A 19064-nucleotide genomic window follows, 5' to 3' on the forward strand; every position below is an offset into this window, starting at 1 on the left:
CAAATTCTTAACTGCATCAACAGCCAAAACTTTGGTTAAAACTGACAAAACTGATAAAACATTCCGGAAATATTCCTACACAATTTAAGATACATAAAAGTTCCCAATTTAGCTTAGCTCTACCTCCAAGTAAGATTCAAACCTTGCTTTTGATCTACGAATTTCTAAGTTATCTAAGAACTAATCATCTTCAGTTTTACCGGATTCAAATTGGCGTTCTTCCCAAAGAGCAGAACCATTTCTAGATCGCCTATTTTATTTTTTTCAGTTCCCATGATTTGTTTGTCATGTCTTCTTCTAGTTCTGCAATATATTTTTCTTGGTTTGATGGTAACTGCAATAAGTCTTGGAATACTTTCTGAATTACCGTATCTTTATAGTATTTCTTCAGATTCAAGTTGGTTTAATAGTAATCTAGTACACACACCACACAATCTAGTGTTTGTAGCTGGTCTCCTGGGATCACTGCACAAATTAATAACCAAAATTTCGCTTGTGAAGACAGGACGTGAAAGCGAAAAGGCAAGCAACGTGTGAAAGTGACTACTACATTCTGGAAGCAAAAATACTTTACCAGGATGAGAAGCCTAACCTAACCTCAGAAGCATCTAGTGTCCAATACCTCTACAACAAAAAACCAAAGAATAGTTTACAGAAGAAGAAGCTCTGGGTATAGTGAAACGAAAGCAGATCGAAGAAAACTCTACTGGTGAGATCAACAGATACAGCAAAGAATAAAGAGAAAATAGAAGATTTACCACGATTAACTAAGTATAAGATCTGAAAATAGCAGATAAGATTACAGACATGTCTGGCACAATTCTGGTGATTGTCAAATAATTTCTGGAAATGCGAGTTTCTTTCCAACAATGTCAGAGATCTGGCACTGCGAGAATATTCATGATTTCCAGATAGTTTCTGGCAATGCCAGTTAATTTTTGGCAATGCCAGATAATATCAACAAAGTTAGTTTTTGACTGAATCTATCGTTACGTTGTACGTATACGTCTACGTTAACCAAATGGATTATTGGTTCGAACATAAAATTAGCACTTGATTTATCTGCAAAACCCATATACTTATCAAAGTTTCTTTTTGAGTGAAAAACTAGCCTAAATTACTGATGCGATTTTTAATTCTGCCACTTAGTCTAGATTTTTTTTGTGACTGATCAGTTTGCTTCGAAATATTGTCGTTTTCGAGGTATTGGCTAGTACACATTAGAGTTTTCAAGAATTGCATGTCTTCTTAGAACCACCGTAGAAAAGGAATATAAAAGTTGAAATTCTTTTACTTTGCAATCATTTGTTTACTTAATAAAAATCAGATTAAAATCTAACATCGTTTAATATTAAATTTTGTATTCTTAATAAAAATACTAAGACTTGAATTTATTATCCCTTAATATGCTTTCTAATTGCACTACAACAGGTAAACAATAAGTAATAAAACATTGTAACGAGGTAAAAACACGACTATTTTAAATTAAGAGCGGCCATTTAAATTTAATTATATCAGAAGAACTTGTGGCAATTATTTTCTACAAGATGCCCTATTTTAGCCTCATCCCTTTTTGTTTTTCTTTACTAGAAATGGTTTTAATAATAAGGCATTGACATTATCTATTGTCAAGGTTAGAATATTTTTATAAATAACAAACTTTGAATACTTTACGAAATTGCGCCACCGTGTAAATAATTACTAGAAGACAGATGTCGTTATTTGCATAAAAATCTTGAAGATCTTGGAACCGTTTAATTTTACCAAGTTGCTTACAGGATGAAACTACTTTTGAATAGTTTAAACACTAAATTTTCCGAATCTGCTAATAGCTTTTTTAGCAGATCGTCATATAGTCAAAATTTTACCCTTTGAGAATGACGTCAAGCAGGTGAAAAAACACGCATGTCTGGAATTAGATCACAAATTTTAACCTACAAATGCTTTGAAAAATGAGTGATCATGAGAGTTTCAGTTGACATCTGGAAACTGTTTCTTTTCGTACTCGAAAAAAAGCAGCACATTTAGAATTAGCATTTGGGCCTTGTCATTGTAGCGCAACATTTTTATACCTTTGATATTCGTTTAAATCAAAGTGACAGTAAATGTCAACGTTTTTAATTTGACAGGACGACAAAATTAACAACGTGCCTTTTTTGCTAAAATTGTTTATTTCACATGTTTGATATGCGAGAAACAAAGATGTAAAAAGATGACGTCATTCTCAAAAGGTAAAAATCTAACTATAACAATATCAATGTGAGTCAGTTTCTGATAAAGCAAGTTAGTTTCTTGAAATTGTCAGATAGGTTCTAGCATTGCCAGTTAGTTTTTGATATTGCCAAACACATCCTAACAATGCCTGTTCATTTTATTAGTTATCCAGGAACATATGCCGTTAAATCTTGATTTATTTTTTCATTAAATTTTTTTATTTATTTAAAATGACAAAATATTCACACCTTGTGATATTGGTTGTACCAAGTATTTATCAAAAATGAACTTAAAGTAATTGGATTTTCTTTGTAGAGTGATTACGGAACGATCGTTGCAGAACCTACAAAGAGATTTTGTTGGGTTCCCATGGCGTTTTGGTCAAGTTTACGAAAGAACACGCCTTCAAAGCGGGCATAGCTAATTCGTATTCCACGGGGCATTTAACTAATTATTGCCGTTTATTGCTCTGGCATTAACTAGGTTAAAATAATTACGCTTCTTAAGCGGCCGTTAATTACTCGGTAATATCTGATTGGTGCAGTTCTACCTTAGGCTGACATGACAATCTTTTATAAGCTCAAAATTAAATCAGTTACGACCTTTCTAGGTCACAAGACGGAAAAATTTTGACAATTCAAGTCAGAAAATTATTGACTTCATTAATCAGAAATTGAGTTTGAGAATATGACTTTCAGTTTTTTTTTTAAGAAATTGTAACACCATGTAGTAATAACACAAATTGCTATATCTCTATATTTTATAACAAACTAATATAATTACTTAATAAATAATTTGCGTTCTGTGTTAACTTAAGTTAAAGCTATAAATAAATATTTGGTGGGTAAATGCAATAAAACTGGGTAGGTCAGGCAACTCATTTGCATTTATTACGTTCATTTTGTTAATGTAATATTGAAATGACTAACTCCACAAAACGAATGATTCACTTTTCATTAATAAAAAATTAAAGTTATTGAATGGTACAAAATTATTAATATGCTATTAATATGCAAATTAATTAGTTATGGAGAAATTAGCTGTTTAAGCAACCATAAGTGCAAAACGAATTTTTGTGTGTATGATGATGTTGTGTGTTGAAAGTTTGTCCTTAAGTTGCAATCCTGAACTGGAAGTATATGTAACAGAATAAAAAAGTATTTTTTTTTATCTTACTTTGATTTACATATCCTACTATAAGTCTGTCTTGTTGTTGAGATAGATATAGAGATTTTTATATATAGAGATTCTCAAAGCGCTGGCGTTGGTCTAGGATGCTGTAACTGGTTCATAAGAGAATTTTGGACAAAGTTCATTAGGGTATTAGTTTTGTCTATCTCTATCTACTTCTAAGATATTGCGTTCTTTACTGTCTACACCGCGTTCGGAATTTTATTTATGTCACAAGTTAAAAAAGAAGACAATGATAGAAATCGCCGATGCAGATGCAGATTAACACCCGTTTGTTAGTGAATTGGAAATATCGATTGTGACTGGGTAACTTTGTCTTCTTTTTTGATAATCTATTTATTACACCGAAAACAAGAAGAGCTCTTAACCAGAGATGTTAAAGCTCTCTGAACAAAGAAAGAAAACTTCTAGACATACATCTAGCTATCGGAAACTAGCCTATAACACCAAGATAATCGAAAACGCGATAGAGGATAACTCAAATATGAGAGTTCCAAGGGCAAAACTATCCACAGGCCGACACGAAATCACCAAAATAAAAGATCAGCAGGGGACCATAATCTCGGACAGGAAAAGGATCGAAATCAAATCAAAAATTTGTACACCCATTATAATACATCTACTAGGCCAGATCCGAGAGCTACGAACACGGTTATATGCAACGTAGGCTCTGAAGACATTCCTGAAATATCTAAGCAGCAAATAAGGGCCTCAAGCAAATAAAAAATAGCAAGATTCCGGGAGAGGATACATTACATGCTAAATGCTGGACAATGGGTGGTGTGACTACTCGAAGGCAACATCCCGGACACATGGAAGAATGCAAAAAGGGGATAATGAGAATATAGAAAACTATCGGTCAATTAGCTACTATCCCATATGTATAAATTCCTCCCAAGAATAATAACCAATAGAGTATCACAATAAAATGGACCTATACCAACCAGCAGAACGGGTTTCAGCACTTTATCGTCTACAACTAATTAGAATACTAATAGAAAAGACAACGGAATATAACATATCCTTCAATTGGCATTTGTCGATTCTGTTGAACCTTGGTCATTCTTACATGCTATGGACGATGCTAGAATTGTTTCAAGGTACATAAATTTCTTGAATAAGGGCGCCACCCTTCCTGGGCAGGGTTAGGAAAAATGAACTATATATATTGAGAAATAACATCAGCATACCCAATACCCTCAAACGAAGAGTTTTCGACACTTGTAATTCCCGGTAGCGTTCTACCGTTTAGAGACGATGGCAATGACCAAAAGGACGGCAAATCAGCTAACAGTAAAGCAAGGAGCGATGGAATGAGCGATATTCGGGATTAGTCTCAGGGACAAGTAGAGGAACGAGGATATCCGACGGAAAACTAGGATAGGAAATGGAAATGGGTAGGACATGTAGCACGGGAAGATCAAACAAAGCGCAGGAAGCTTACAGAAAAGATGGCTTGATGACATAAAAAAAACAGGGTATAGCAGGTGGTGCCCTTTGAAGCACATGATAGGACAGCATGGAGAAATTTGAAAGAGGCCTACGTCCAGGAGTGGTCAAGATGATAAAGAAGAAAAAGAAGAAGAACTGGTGTTTGAAGTGCATTACTCATTTGATATACAGTGCGTTTTTTTTAACGCGCAACATAGGATTTTACGTGTTAAATTTTTAAGTCCATGTTAGACCATTTTATTTTGGAACTGCAAGTCTATAACTTGACGGGTGTGTCTTTAGTACCCTGAAGCTTAAGTAAGTCTAGCAATTTGGTCTAAAAAGTGATTAAAAACTGGAAAAAAATCATTTTTTTTCGAAAAAATTTTATCGTTCCATACTCCCTGTATGCATTGTTGTTCCTTGTTGTTTTTATACTGGCAGGGCAGGTAACAGGTAAAGTGACATATTTTGACTGCATCACGACCCGACATCTTTTGAACGTCAAAAGGGCATTTTATGATTGTTTGGAATACTGTTTGGCTTCAAACGGAGGTCACTTTGAACAATTCACTTATAAAAATACTTCTTTTGTTCTTAACTTTCTTGATATAAAGTTAATGATCACCCTGTCTTACTTTCTACGCCAAATTTTACCTGCTACCTGCCGTGCTAGTATCAAAAACAACAAAGAACAACAATGCATACAGGGAGTATGAAACGATAAAACCTTTTCGAAAAAAGATGATTTTTTGCAAGCTTTTTAACACTTTTTAGGCCGAATTGTTAAACTTACTTAAGCTTCAGGGTACGAAACAGCCACCCGTCAAGTTTTATACTTGTAGTTCCAAAATAACATGGTCTAACATGGGCTTAAAAATTTAACACGTAAAATCCTATGTTGCGCGTTAAAAAAAACGCACTGTAGATAGATAGATTCATTAAAAATGTGTCTACATACACATATAAATCCCTGTCAGGCATGTAACTTGTAAGAAGATTAACAAATAACATAAGTAAAAAGTCTTATATCTATTTATTAAATGAACAATCAAACAAGGAAATAGTGCTTGAATTAGATTTCGAATTTTTTCAGGAATGTAAATAAATATTTTAGTTATTGAATACTCCACATTTCTTTGCAAATAACTAAAATTGGATAGTTCGTTTCAAGACGGCTCTTACATCTAGTTGCATAATCATGTTGGACACGAAGCGACGAAAACAGATCTTCATTATCAACTACAAACATTACACAGTCTTATATACATATACATTTTTATATAGCCGGTTTCATAGCATTCTGCGCCTTCAGGTTCTTAGCTTCCAGGCTCTTCTGTCTTCCCAGTCCCCTGGTTGCAGGTTTCGTTCCAAAATAGCTTTTTCTATTCCACCGGTACATGTCGCCCTGGGTCTCTTTTCCTCTTTTCTGTCGGCGTCCATTTGAGGATCTGCTTAGGTATTCTACTCTAGGATCTTCCATCCTCTCCACATGTCCATACCATATTAGTTGTCTACGTTGGATCTCTTCTACTATAGTTGTCTCTACCTTCATAATTTCCCTAATTTTGTCATTCGTTATTTTTTCCAGTCTCGACCTTCCTGCTGATCTATGCCAAAAGTCCATTTCTAAAGATAGTAGCCGACGCTCTAAATTTGTTGTTAATTGCCAGGTTTCACATCCGCACAGCACTATACTTTTGAATATTGAGTGGTTCTTTTTTTGAGAGATAGATTTGGACCACACACATTATCAAGCGTTATCAATTTTTGTACCCAGGTATATATATTCAGTACAGCAGTTCATCGATTCGTTTTCTTATGGGTGAATGTCATTTCTGTCGTCTCCAATACCTAGATATTTGGTTTTGGAACGGTTTACTGACAGCCCCCATTCTTCGTACTCTTTTAATAGCTTTCTTGTCATATACTAAGTCCTTTTTGTCTTGTGCGATAACAACCTGATCATCTGCAAAGTGCAGGGTGTATAAGGTTCTGTCATCACTTATTTGTATGCCCATCCCACTACATGATCTTCTCCATCGCCTCAAAGCTTCGTTCGGATAGATTTTAAATAGTGTGGGAGAGAGACAACAGTTTTGCCTTAAGCCCTTCGTAACTTAAAAGCTGTCTGAGATTTTGTTTTTCAATTTGATCTTAGAAGTAGAATGGTCGTTTAGTAGTCATACCGCAGCTATTAACGTAACATTAATTCGGGACCTCTCTAGTACTTGCCATAGTTTTTGAACGGGTATGGTGTCGTATGCTTTTGTAAGATCGTCTCTCTGTTCCTGGCGACTTTCTTTTCATTTAGTTGAACAAGGCTAAATATGTGGTCCAGACAAGAGCGGGCGGCTCGAAGACCAGCTTGTTCTTCAATTTTCATAGAAGGAAGTCCCATATTAAAAATAATACTTAAACACACTTTTCCACACTGTACGTTTTATATATTTCAATTTTTGCTTATTTTATCATTCTCGCTATTTTTTACAGTTCCAGTACAAAAAATAATAAAAAAAGACCGCAGTCGGTAGGATTCGAACCTACGCTCCCAGAGGGAATCTGATTTCTAGTCAGACGCCTTAACCGCTCGGCCACGACTGCTATACGTTAACGGCCAGTAAGTGCGACTACATTCCACAAAGCGAAATACTTTACATGCGTCGTATACAGCGAAAATCAAATAAAATGAGGATGACGTCATTACTGAAAAAATAAATAATGCTGCACAAACGTAAAAAACACAAAAAATAACGTTTAAAATATTACTTGTGTTGCTTAAATTAAATTTTGATGATCACTAATCAGTCACGATGTGTAGATCTCAAAAATTACGTAAAAATAGTAAAATTATTGAACAAAATCTGGCAACAGTGGTCCATGTCACCAAATCAAAAACACTTAGGATTTTCATTCAAGTTCATTTTTCTCATTTATTTGAAGAAATACAAAAAATGATAAATTTAAAAATAAAGTTTACTCTCTATTATTGACTCACCCTGTAGGTACATGTTTTTGTTGACGTAAACTTTTTTGAAAATTGTGACGTCATAGTGCTTTTGTTTGATTTTCCCTGTATCAATGACGTTAACAGGCTCCACCCTTAAAACGGACCCAATAAAACATATCCAACGGTATTATGTATTAATTAAATCACTTTAATTCATAAATAATTAATGCACGTGATTAGCAACAGTTATTTCCAGTTTATCAGCTGGTTCAAACATATGCTACATATTATCACTTTCAATAGTTTGCAACAAAATTGCACATTTTAATCAATTTAATCCGACACAGCATCATCGTTGCGATAACGTAAAAACGATGATGAATCAGAAAAAAATTGATCGAAACCAAGTGGAAACGACCTTTCTTTATATTATCCTTGAGAGGACGTCATAAGAATTAAACTGTAGCTTAACCGCAAGTCAAAACATGTCCGAGTCGGTAAAATAATTAATCAATAAAGACAGGTTAATTCGATTCACTGCGTTTAAATTGAAAAAAAACAATTTGAGATGTTTTTTTCCGGTTGCGGGTGCAACGTACTTCCTACGTGGTACTTTCATTTCCCATTTATTTTTCATATATTTCATGACGAATTGATAATCAAACAAACAATGCATACCGTCGAGTATGTATCGTTTTTGGTTCGCTTTCACCATCTATCCACTTAGATTCAACATTTTATGGGGTACTACCTGGACTTTGAATCACTGAAATGGTACCTACAGGAAAAAAACTAAAATAATTATATGTATTACTTGAAGATAAAGTTTATTTAATTGTCTTATTAACTAATTAATTACATTCCGTAGTCCTTTGAGCTTAAATCATACTTTTTTTTTGAGTCACTCTGTATCAAGTCAGAGTGGGACGTTTGCCATTCAAAGCCTGGAATCATCTTCTCTAAGGATTTTTGATCTTTCATCTTATTCTATATATCTACTAGTTTAGGAGATATTCCACAAAATTCATTTTTATAAAATCGTCCAAAAAAGTAAACTTTTTTGAACACATATGTTATAACATAACATAGCAAATATTATTTGCTTTTGTCACCAAACCAGTCGATTTTATAAAATAGTTATTTATGCAACAAGTTCAAATCATTCAAAAAAGTGTAATTTTTTGCAGGATTTTATAAAAGTATTTTTTGTGGAATATCTCCTAAACTAGTAGATATATGGAAAAAGATCAAAGGGCAAAACTTGCATAAAAATCCTTAGAGAAGATGATTCCGGGCAGTTTGAATGGCAAAAGTCCTACTAGGAAGGAATGATAAATATAGATCAAATAGGGACAATATACATGCTTTTAGTGACCAGAAACGCCATTTTTCTGAAAAAAATTTGTTTGTCAGTTATTTTTTGAGGCACAGTAAAGGTAACGCATTGAAAAAAAATAGTTTTTTCTTCTCTTTCAATTGATGAGCTCCAAAATCACGTTGGGGGTTATTGTTGTACAGGATTAGTAAAAAAGTGAAGGTTGTTAAAGTTTGGTCACCCTGTATGCACTTTTAGTGAGAAATTGTCGGTTTAAAATCCAGATTCGGTTTCGTTGACTTTTTTACGCAATTTTCATCTTCTTTCACTTTTTCCGTATCTCTGCTAGGTTAGGAGATATTCCACAAAATGTTTTTTGGAAACCAGAAACTCCATTTCCTTGATATTGTGGTCCCTACCAACAATTATAACATCTGTTGCTTTGACCCTGAATAACTCGCTTATTTGATATACTTTGTTATGACTTTTTATCTATAGATATCCAATAGAACGAGCTTTCCATCGACGTATAAAAGTTGGTTGGTTTTAGAGTTTGGTCGCTAAAGAGCGCCAAGTGAAGCGAATTATCCAGCTCATCCATTTTGACTTTTGGTCCCCAAAATGTCTTAACATCTTAAGTTTAAAAAACCCAAGAACACAATTAGGTTAGAAGACATCTAGTATCTTCTAGAAAGCTAGTTCTGTTTCTTAGAAGTTCGGTATCATATCAAATAAAATTTCGCTAAAATGGACTTAATAAATTATTCCAGAACATCTAGAAAACTTCGAAGAATCAATCGAATAACTTAAGTTAAATGACATCCAAAAATGATGTACCCCAACCTACAACCTTTTTCAACAATCTAGAGTACCAAACAGAAGATTCAATAGTTGCCCATAGATATCTAGAACATTACCTAAGACTTCCAAAGTAAAAATCCAGAGCTGAGGTACCGCTAGAACCATAATACTTTCTAGAATTTGTCAAATAAGATCATTTTTACTAACATTTTAAGTCTACCTTATATTTTTTAGTAACATTTCGAATAACTCAATTTATTTACTTTATCTAGAAGAAAACCAACATATATTTTCAATAATAAGCAATTATTAAGTGTTACTTTCTTACAAAAGAAGATATATTAGCTTGTCGATTCACCCAGAAACGGTTCTTTTCAGCATAACAAAACTATTGACAGGTAACAGTTTCAAGTCGTACGATACTACCATTACCTGTCCCAACCCGAGTGAACCGTACCATTAATACCATTAGACCATATAAATAACGAAACCTTTCGATTGTTCGAAAACCAGACAAGCGTTGACGGAAAAAAATCGTAAAGTTACTCAATCCCGCTCCAATCGAGACCAGTAGTGGTACTCGCCCCGGTACCAACTACCGTAGCCCGATAACACATTCAGATTATTATTTATGGGGCGTTTCGCAAGATCGGGCAATTTTTGCCTTCAAGTACGCGAACCGACGACCTTGCAGTCGAAATGAAAGGTAAAATTCCTCTTTGTGTATGTGTTTTGCGCGGTTTTTGTACTGGGTGGTACCGCTTTAACCCTGCGCAAATTGCACGGACAATACGGCCATTTTTCACCGTCACGTTCAAAGTTCCGCGGACATTCCGTGTGGTACCACCGCATCTGATTTAGGGACAGTGGAAAAATGCAACAATGTTTGCGATTTCCGCGTTGGTGCTGCTCCCTGACCAAAGTAAAAAAATCCGTGAGCGAGTCACGTTTTTTCACCAATTATGTTCCGTAATTTATAGGCATAAGTGGCCTGGGAAAGTGGTACTACCTGCTATTTTTCATGGCTTAAGTAGTGGTACTCATGATACAGAAATATGAATTAAAGTTAATAGTTCTGATTTTAATGCTTGGAAAGAAATAATTTTGCATTTGCAAATCATTTTTTGTTTAAACTTTAGTTGTACACTTTTATGGTTACTTTAATTATGGCCTGTCATCTGCAAACATGTGCAGCATAAATTAGTACTGCTCATAGGATGTGATTGGTCAAGAAAAAGCTGAAAGCTGCTTTTTTTGACCAATCCCAAACGATTTACGCAAACATTGCAAATATTTGCTATTCATGTATACATTCATTATATACTATTCATGTGTATTGAATTCTGGTCTTTGCTTGGACAATCATAGTAACTTGGTTAAGTATTTTGTTTGTTGTCAGTTGAGGAATGGTCACATACTGTGATGACTTTCTTCGATAGGGTGACGTATCAATATCAAAATTGTATTTGTTTGTATCTATCTGTCTATCTAATCAGCCCTAAACATCCATCTTTGGATATAGGCCTCCTCTTCTTTCCTTCATGCCTCTCTATCGGCTATAGGAAAAGTACCATAGCAGAACCAAATATGTCACTTTGAAATGAATGAGTAAAGAAACTTTTTAGAAGTTAGAAAATACATTATTGCTTTACTTCTTTAGTGGAGAATTGTTACTCAACTATTTTTCAGTAACGTGTCAAACCAATTTCGAATGCGTGGTTACATCACTAGTGTAAACTGAAAGTTGTGTACGGTCTATTGTACTTTTGAAGTCACTGAAATGGTATCTTTGACTTATGTGCCTATTCTTGCAACTAGGAAAGGGAGTTACTAAGAAAAAGGTATGCAAAATGTTACAGAAACTTGCCATTGTCGACTGTCTCTATTCTCATTCTATCACTGCTTTTCTTCCTGTTCTCTAGTTTCAAGAATTAGCTCCTAAAAGCCTTCAGCTGATCAACATGAGAGAGTATTCAGTTGATTCAGCTTTAGAAGTATTCAAAAATATAGGAAGGTTTTGACGTTAATTGTATAATCTTAGTTTTGTACTAAGCGTGAAGAAAAGGATTTTCTTATAGGGGCATTGAGTCGTACCGCAGAATGAAGATAACCAATATGTATAAAATTCCCTGTTTTGTGTTTGTGCGTGTACGTGTTGGTTCATTAGTTGTGTTTTGGCAACTCTACAGTTATTCTCATCATGTGTTGCCACCTTCTTGTTAAGAATCCAGTCCATCATGTGACTGTCAATCTTTGGAGATCAGTTAATGGCATAGAAAAGCCAGCTACTATGCTGGCTTCTTGATTTCGAATAGCAAACATTCAAGCCATTTGCTAAAGTAGTCTCTATTTGTCTCAGGAAAACGTTCATCGGATAACAACATTTCTGCGGTACGCTTTTCTTGCTGCTCTTTGTCTTATTTCTTGTTTTTCTTGCATAGTAGCCAATTCCTAACAATATTTTCAAACAATTATTATTTTAATAGAATGATTTATTGCCATATTACTAAATGAAAGGAAATAAGCCGAGGGAACCATTGTGGATTCATAGCTCAGTGGAAGAGCGTTACACCGAATACGTAGAGTTTGTTGGTTCGAGTCCAGCTGAACGAGAAACAAAACTTTACAGATAGACTCAGTCTTAAGATCATCGTAACCTGTATCTCAAATACCGTTTTCTTTTTGCTTCCAAATAACTTTTAACCAGACTCATACTGTAATTTGAGCTTTAACACATTTTTCATTAACGTCTTAACAGATTTTTGCTCTTCAGAACGAGTGTTTAACATTTTTTTGTTTGGTTTAGCTGGTTTTTGTCTGTCCCTATATGCATAACCGACCCTCTCATACGACTGTAGCTACGAGAACGTCAAAGGTGTGGAAACCGCCTCGCTTCTCTACTTCTTCTTCTTCTAAGTCTTATCTTCATGTCTGCAGAATTGTGACACCAAGGTTATTTTACTGGTTGCTTAATGGTCTCCAGTGCTGACGATCTTCTTCCATTTTCAAGTTGGTTTGTAGCAAGTATCCTGTTATTTCCATGATTTTAGCAACGTGACCGAGATGTCCTTTGCCTTCAATCTTACTCAAGACAGTAAGTTTCTCTAAGCTTTCTCTATTGCTTCAACATGACCAAAATATTTTAGGATATTTTCTCGCGTCATACTATAAGATAGTCGATCTGGTATTCCTAGTTCGTTCAGTATCGATACATTAGTTATGTGTAGTAATCTCCTCCAGCACTAAACATCAAACGCGTCTATTCTCTCTGTCAAAGAGACCCATATGCGAATATCGAGAATATTTATGTTTTGAAGAGAGCCCTTTTAGTGTTTTTAGTTATTTGTCTGTCTTGCCAGATTTCGATATACCTTCTGATATCTGCTTTGCATCCTCCCTTTGTTAGTTATTAAGGCGCTTAAGTAGATAAATTCTTCTCCACTAAGTCCATCTTGTTTTGCATGTTGTCTATTTGTAGATAAGCTTGAGTTTTGTCTTATCCCAGTGGGTCTCAAGACCTGAGGATTCCATTGGCGACGAATTCAAATAATATAAAAAAATTTTCGTTTTTTGCTACTTAAGTAGTGTCGTCGGCATATCTCAGATGGTTTATTTTCTTACCATTAATTGCCAAGAACAGCCTTGTTCCACTTTTCAACAATCCAGTAAGAGACAGAGTTAAATTAGTTAAAAACTCAATGAAAAAAATATATTTAAATTAATCTTTAATACCAAATTTGAGCTTACAAATTCATTCGGAATTTAGATTGTGATTAAATCATCAACTTTTGACGAAATACACGTACATAAACAAAGTGTGTTGATTACCTGGTGGCCTTCCAAGTGTGCTTTAATCGGCGCCTGTACTTAATTAGAATCCAGTTGACAATGCAATTTATTACTCAGTACTATTTACCAGTACCTTGCATACCATTTGCTTCAAATGGCTTGGAAACTAAAAATCAAATGGTGTAATACCAAGTAAACTCGCAGGCCAATGACATCAACTCAAACGTCCAAATCAGACCACCCTACTAACCTGTACTTTTTCTAAGCCCTCACATAGTTCTACTGATGGAACTTTATCCAATTGGAACAAACAAAAACATACAAAAATAAATAAAAACATCTTTTAAAGAAATTGGATTTATGTAATGTCAAATTCGACGTTGTACAGTGTACCTATTTAATCTTGAAGTAATATGGTGAAAGCCTTTTATACACTAACATTTCAGAAGGATAATATGCAAAATTGGAATAACAGGTTATCAAAGTTCATTTTACCAAGTTTATAAATTAAACTTTTGTAACTAATCCAACATGTAACAACCACAGTAAATAATTTGCAAATTTAGAATACTTTTGCTATTGTTCATCTTAATAAGGTAATTTGTACCACTAATGGATGTGCATTCTGTTTATCTACAAGCTATATGAATTTACTCACGATGATTAAGAATGACTCAAATGCTTTGTCACAGAAAACAAAGCAGAGCTAAATAAGCAAATTCAAGTTTACAAATTTGTGACAATATACAGTTCATGATTTTTGTACCCCATATAAGTTTAACTTTTCCTCAACAATTCACCCAACAGAACTGCTTTCAGGAAAACAGTGGGTTTTCTCTGGAACCTCCTAGTCTTCCCTCTCTTTTTGATCTAGCTTTCTGTGCAGTTTTTAACCTTAATCTCAACCATAGCACTCCCCTACTATTCATCATTTTTTTTCTTTCCCGGAATCACACTATCCAAACCACTCAAGCCTAATCTTTTCAAATACCACCCCAGATTTATGTGGGAGAGCAGGCAACCCTTGAAGGACAACAACAATCTGTCCCTACCAGCTTTCTTGGACTCATTGTATACACCCCCTTCCTTCCTTAATTGTTTTTGCCTACTTCTTTTTCCCCTACTTTGCTAGCTGTTAATCCTTGTTTATTTTCCTCTCCCACAGACTTCGATCCCAACCTGTCTCTCTCCCTTTTAATCTTGCATGCTTTGCTACTTTGTGTTTCTTCATGATGTCCCTCATTCTGCACTACCCACAGTGCTTATTACCCACAAAAAACTTTGCTATTTAGCTATCATAGAACCAAATGTAACATATTTTCTCATATTCCACTCTCGTGCAATCATATATTTCTCCATTTCTTACCAATTCCTTCTTTCTCACTCTCCAACTTAACTTTCCAGCCAGGGAACAGAGCCTGACCCTTTCTCTTCTAGGACGAATTTTTACGATAAACGACACGGCAAGGAAAGGGAAAAAACGAGAGTGAAAACGAAACAAACTAAGACTGACAAATGATAAGACTGGAATATGACACCCTGGAACAATGGAGACCAAGAAGCCCTCTTGAAACTAGCATCCAACAAGATCGATATTATTTGCCTTCTCTCCGAAACAAAGAAGAGAGTAGAACAGCATGAGATACGGGTATTACATCTTGTTTTACAGAGGAACGATAAAGATATGAGGGCACAGGCAGGAGTAGAGGTTGCAATTCACTAAAAACTAGAACATCTGATTAAAGACGTACACTATCTGAATCAAATATCAATGAAGCTTATGATAAAACACACCAGGAGCCTAATACTTGAAAGTAGGGAACAATTCTCAAGAGAATTGTCGATATAATGTGACAGAACAAGCTGACAATGGCGGGTTGCTGTCACATTATACAGGTCTTTCTCTTGATTATTTCCTTCCCTTGTTCCAAGAATACGCACCCTGATAAGTGTATACTCCCGAGTCATAACAAAACCAAGGAAGAATACTTCTTTGATAATCTACAGAGCACATTAGGTCAACTGCCAAGGAACAAAAAAGTGTTCATAATAGGGACCTAAACTTAAGTTTAGCCCATGCTACATCATGCAAAAGCAACAAGAGTCAGCAGATACCTGATTATATGGCTAAATAAAATGATGAGTACAAAAAGCAAGCTGAAAATTTACAAAACATGCTTAAGAAGGAACAGAATAAAAGAATTAGCATGGTATGCTACGCGGATGATGCAGCTATTTTCGCGGAAACGGAGTACGATCTACAGAGACCACTACACAAATTCTGCCAGGTCAGCCAAGTGATGAACATGACCTTATCTATAGAAAAAAACGAAAAGCATAACCTTTGCTAAAGATCCCGTAAGATGTAAGCTGGTAGTTCAGGACAAAATCATCGAGCAAGTCTCACAATTCAAATATCTGGGTATGGATCTGTCGAGCTATCACGACCCAGTGAAGACCCTAAGAAGCTAGATCACCAAAACGTCTGCCATGTCGGGCTGCTTAAGGCAGATCATATAGGCGAACGAATACATGCGAAAGGATAGCAAGGTCAGGATCTATAAGACTTGTATCAGGCCAATCATGACATAAGGAATAGAAACCAGAGAAGAAACCAACAAAACGAAAAGAATGCTTCGAGTAGCCGAAATGAAAACGCTCAGTGCTATAGTGGAAAAAATAAGAATAGACCGAATTAGGAACACTGACATTAGGGAACAATATGAGGTGCAAGACATCGTAATATGGAGGAGGCAAAGAAAAAGATATTTGTACGCTCACGTGAGAAGAATGGAAGAGGGAAGACTGCCACGCATCGTACTTGAGGGGAAACCAATAGGGAAAAGAGCACCCGGAAGACCACCTAAGAGATGGAAGGACAGCTGGCAGTCCACCTACGAGGAACTGATCCAGAGGAACCTGGAAATTAACAGATCGCGGGATCTTAAATATGAATAAGAAGAAGAAGAAGAAGCTTAAGACCAGATCAACAACGAAAAAATAATGATACCGACGAAATAAAAATACTAAGAACTATCATAGGGGTTACCCACAGGGTAATAAGAAGTCAGAATATCAGAGAAGAACTAGAAATACAGGATGTGGTAGGATGGACTAGAAAACGCAAGAGGTACTGGAGAGACCATGTGGAAAACCAAACTCGCCAAAATAGACAGGACTTTTTCTGAAACTTAATTCTCAGTATAATATAGTACTTTTAAAACTGTTATATTTCTCTTAAACTTTTTTACTCTGCAATCTGAGCAATGCCAGCAATGTTATAGCCCAATATCACAAAAACATTGTACCGCAAATGAGGTAATTTGTTAAGACAACTTTCGGGACCACTTAGAATATACTCCGATTATCTATTCGTACCAGAATGTTGACCTTCGCTAAACAGAGCAGAACGGATCTACTGAAAAGGAAAACCGCAAATTGGCAGTACCAAATGCTGCACGCACCAAATACACATTATCCCAATTTCGACCTTCGTATTCTTGTGGGAGGTACCCAAGGTCGTTTGGGAGCGAAAGTGGTACCCGAGTACCATCTTGCGGATCCGTTTATTTTTGTTTTTTCGTCGAATTGTCTTACTGATCGGACAGCACATTTAACTCGGACAAATGTTTTCTGCTAATAGACTGTGAGGAAACCGGATCTAGACGACGTTGGCAGAAAATTGAATTCTTTCAGATGGTGCTAATAATATTGGGAAGAAGTTCAAGGGCAAGTTAAAGTGCGTTTCAAACTAATAACAAGGCAAAAAAGTATCCTTTTTAGGAAGCAAACATTTTAATTTAAAGCAATTGCATTAAGTATACAGTTGCGACATTATTGTTAAATTAAGACGCGCAATCCGTTAAACAAGCAGTACTTTCCAGTGTTCGTTGGGAATCCCTGATTCGTTTTACGGTTAGATAATATTATAACAAATAGGTTTGTCTAGCTACAGACAAGTAAGATTGGAAAGGTGGATAAAAAATACTGCACTCTGCGTGGTACTGCTTATTAAAAGTGATTAGAGGAAGTGAGTGGTATCGAGTAAATAGCCGAAAAATTTCTCCCCCATTTTATTTGCTTCCTGTATATGCAGTAAACTGACTAATTGACTTTGAAGCACACACACTTATTATCTTTTAAAAATACCAACAAAATGTTGCAAGCAAAGGAAAAAGTAATTAAAATGTAAATGGTGGTAATTATTATTTTTTTCTATATTGATTGAGGCCAGTTGTTAGTAATTTGGTTTTACTTTTGACAAGTCAGAATGAACTTTGCAAGTGCTGTCATTGCATTTACAGTTCAAAAATTCAACTTTTCAAAATTGTACACTCTGTATGTTATTACATTTTTTTAACTGCACAAATTCTTGATAAATGCAAAGCCCTAGCAAATAAGACAGTAATGTTGTCATTAAAGGTAAAAAAATACTAATTTAAGCGTTCTGAACATCACGAGTTTACAAGTGTTTACAAATTATCTGAAATTGGCTAAACATATGGTTAACTGTCTAAAATGATTGAGCTGGACATCAGGAGAGTAGATGTTGGTGTTTAAAAATGTTTTATGAACTGAACTGACTTTTTAAAACTCTAAATATATCTAACTGGTATGTTCTCAACTGCCAAGAAGTGTTTTGTAGTGTCTAAGCTTTGTTATACTTGCTGTCTAACTGTCTAAATTTAATTGGGACACTTTGTTACTAAACTAAGTAATGTTAAAAAAAATCTTAATTTTACTGATTCTGAATAATTTATCTAAAACTTTGTCAACTGTCTGAAAAAGCAGTAGTGTCTAAACTTTGATGAACAGGATGTTTCACTGCCTAAACTTGGTTGAAATACTTAAAAAGTGCTTATTAATGTTCTAAACTAGCTCTTCTGGTTTAAAAGTGTCTAAACATTGTTGAGCACCCTGCTTCACTGCCTAAACTTGATCGAAATACTTTACAATACACTAGGTAATGCTAAAAAATGCTTATTAATGTTCTAAACTAGCTCTTCTGGTTTAAAAGTGTCTAAACATTGTTGAGCACCCTGCCTGACTGCCTAAACTTGGTTGAGGTGCCTGATATTGTTCCAAACCAGATGTTCTGACCTAAAAATGTTCTACTAACGATCTTCACTCGGTAAAACAGGCTGCCAACTGTCAAGAAATGTTCTAAAGTCTTAATTTTGTTAAACATGCTGCCTGGATGTGTATTCTTCAAACGAGTGAAAGGAGTTATCAAGAGAAAGGTCTGTAGAATGTGCCATGCTTCTTCTGTCATATTCTATCAACACTTCTCTTGAGAATTCCGTTCCTTTCTTTCAAGAATTAAAACTCTGATTGTTACTTGGATAAGATACGTAATAGGTAACAATAAAGTGC

At 35.1% G+C, this 19064-nt stretch overlaps 1 non-coding gene across 1 annotated transcript; it reads right to left on the bottom strand.

The window, feature by feature from the left end:
• Window positions 1-7358: 7358 nt before the first annotated feature.
• TRNAS-AGA (transfer RNA serine (anticodon AGA)) lies at window positions 7359-7440 on the bottom strand. Its single transcript has one exon. It is a non-coding gene; the product is annotated as a tRNA-Ser (tRNA).
• Between the last annotated feature and the right edge of the window lie 11624 nt (window positions 7441-19064).

This window comes from Ips typographus, linkage group LG1 (assembly GCF_016097725.1).
Source record: "Ips typographus isolate SLU linkage group LG1, UJ_Ityp_2.0, whole genome shotgun sequence".
In the NCBI taxonomy this organism is placed as follows: Eukaryota; Metazoa; Arthropoda; class Insecta; order Coleoptera; family Curculionidae; genus Ips; species Ips typographus.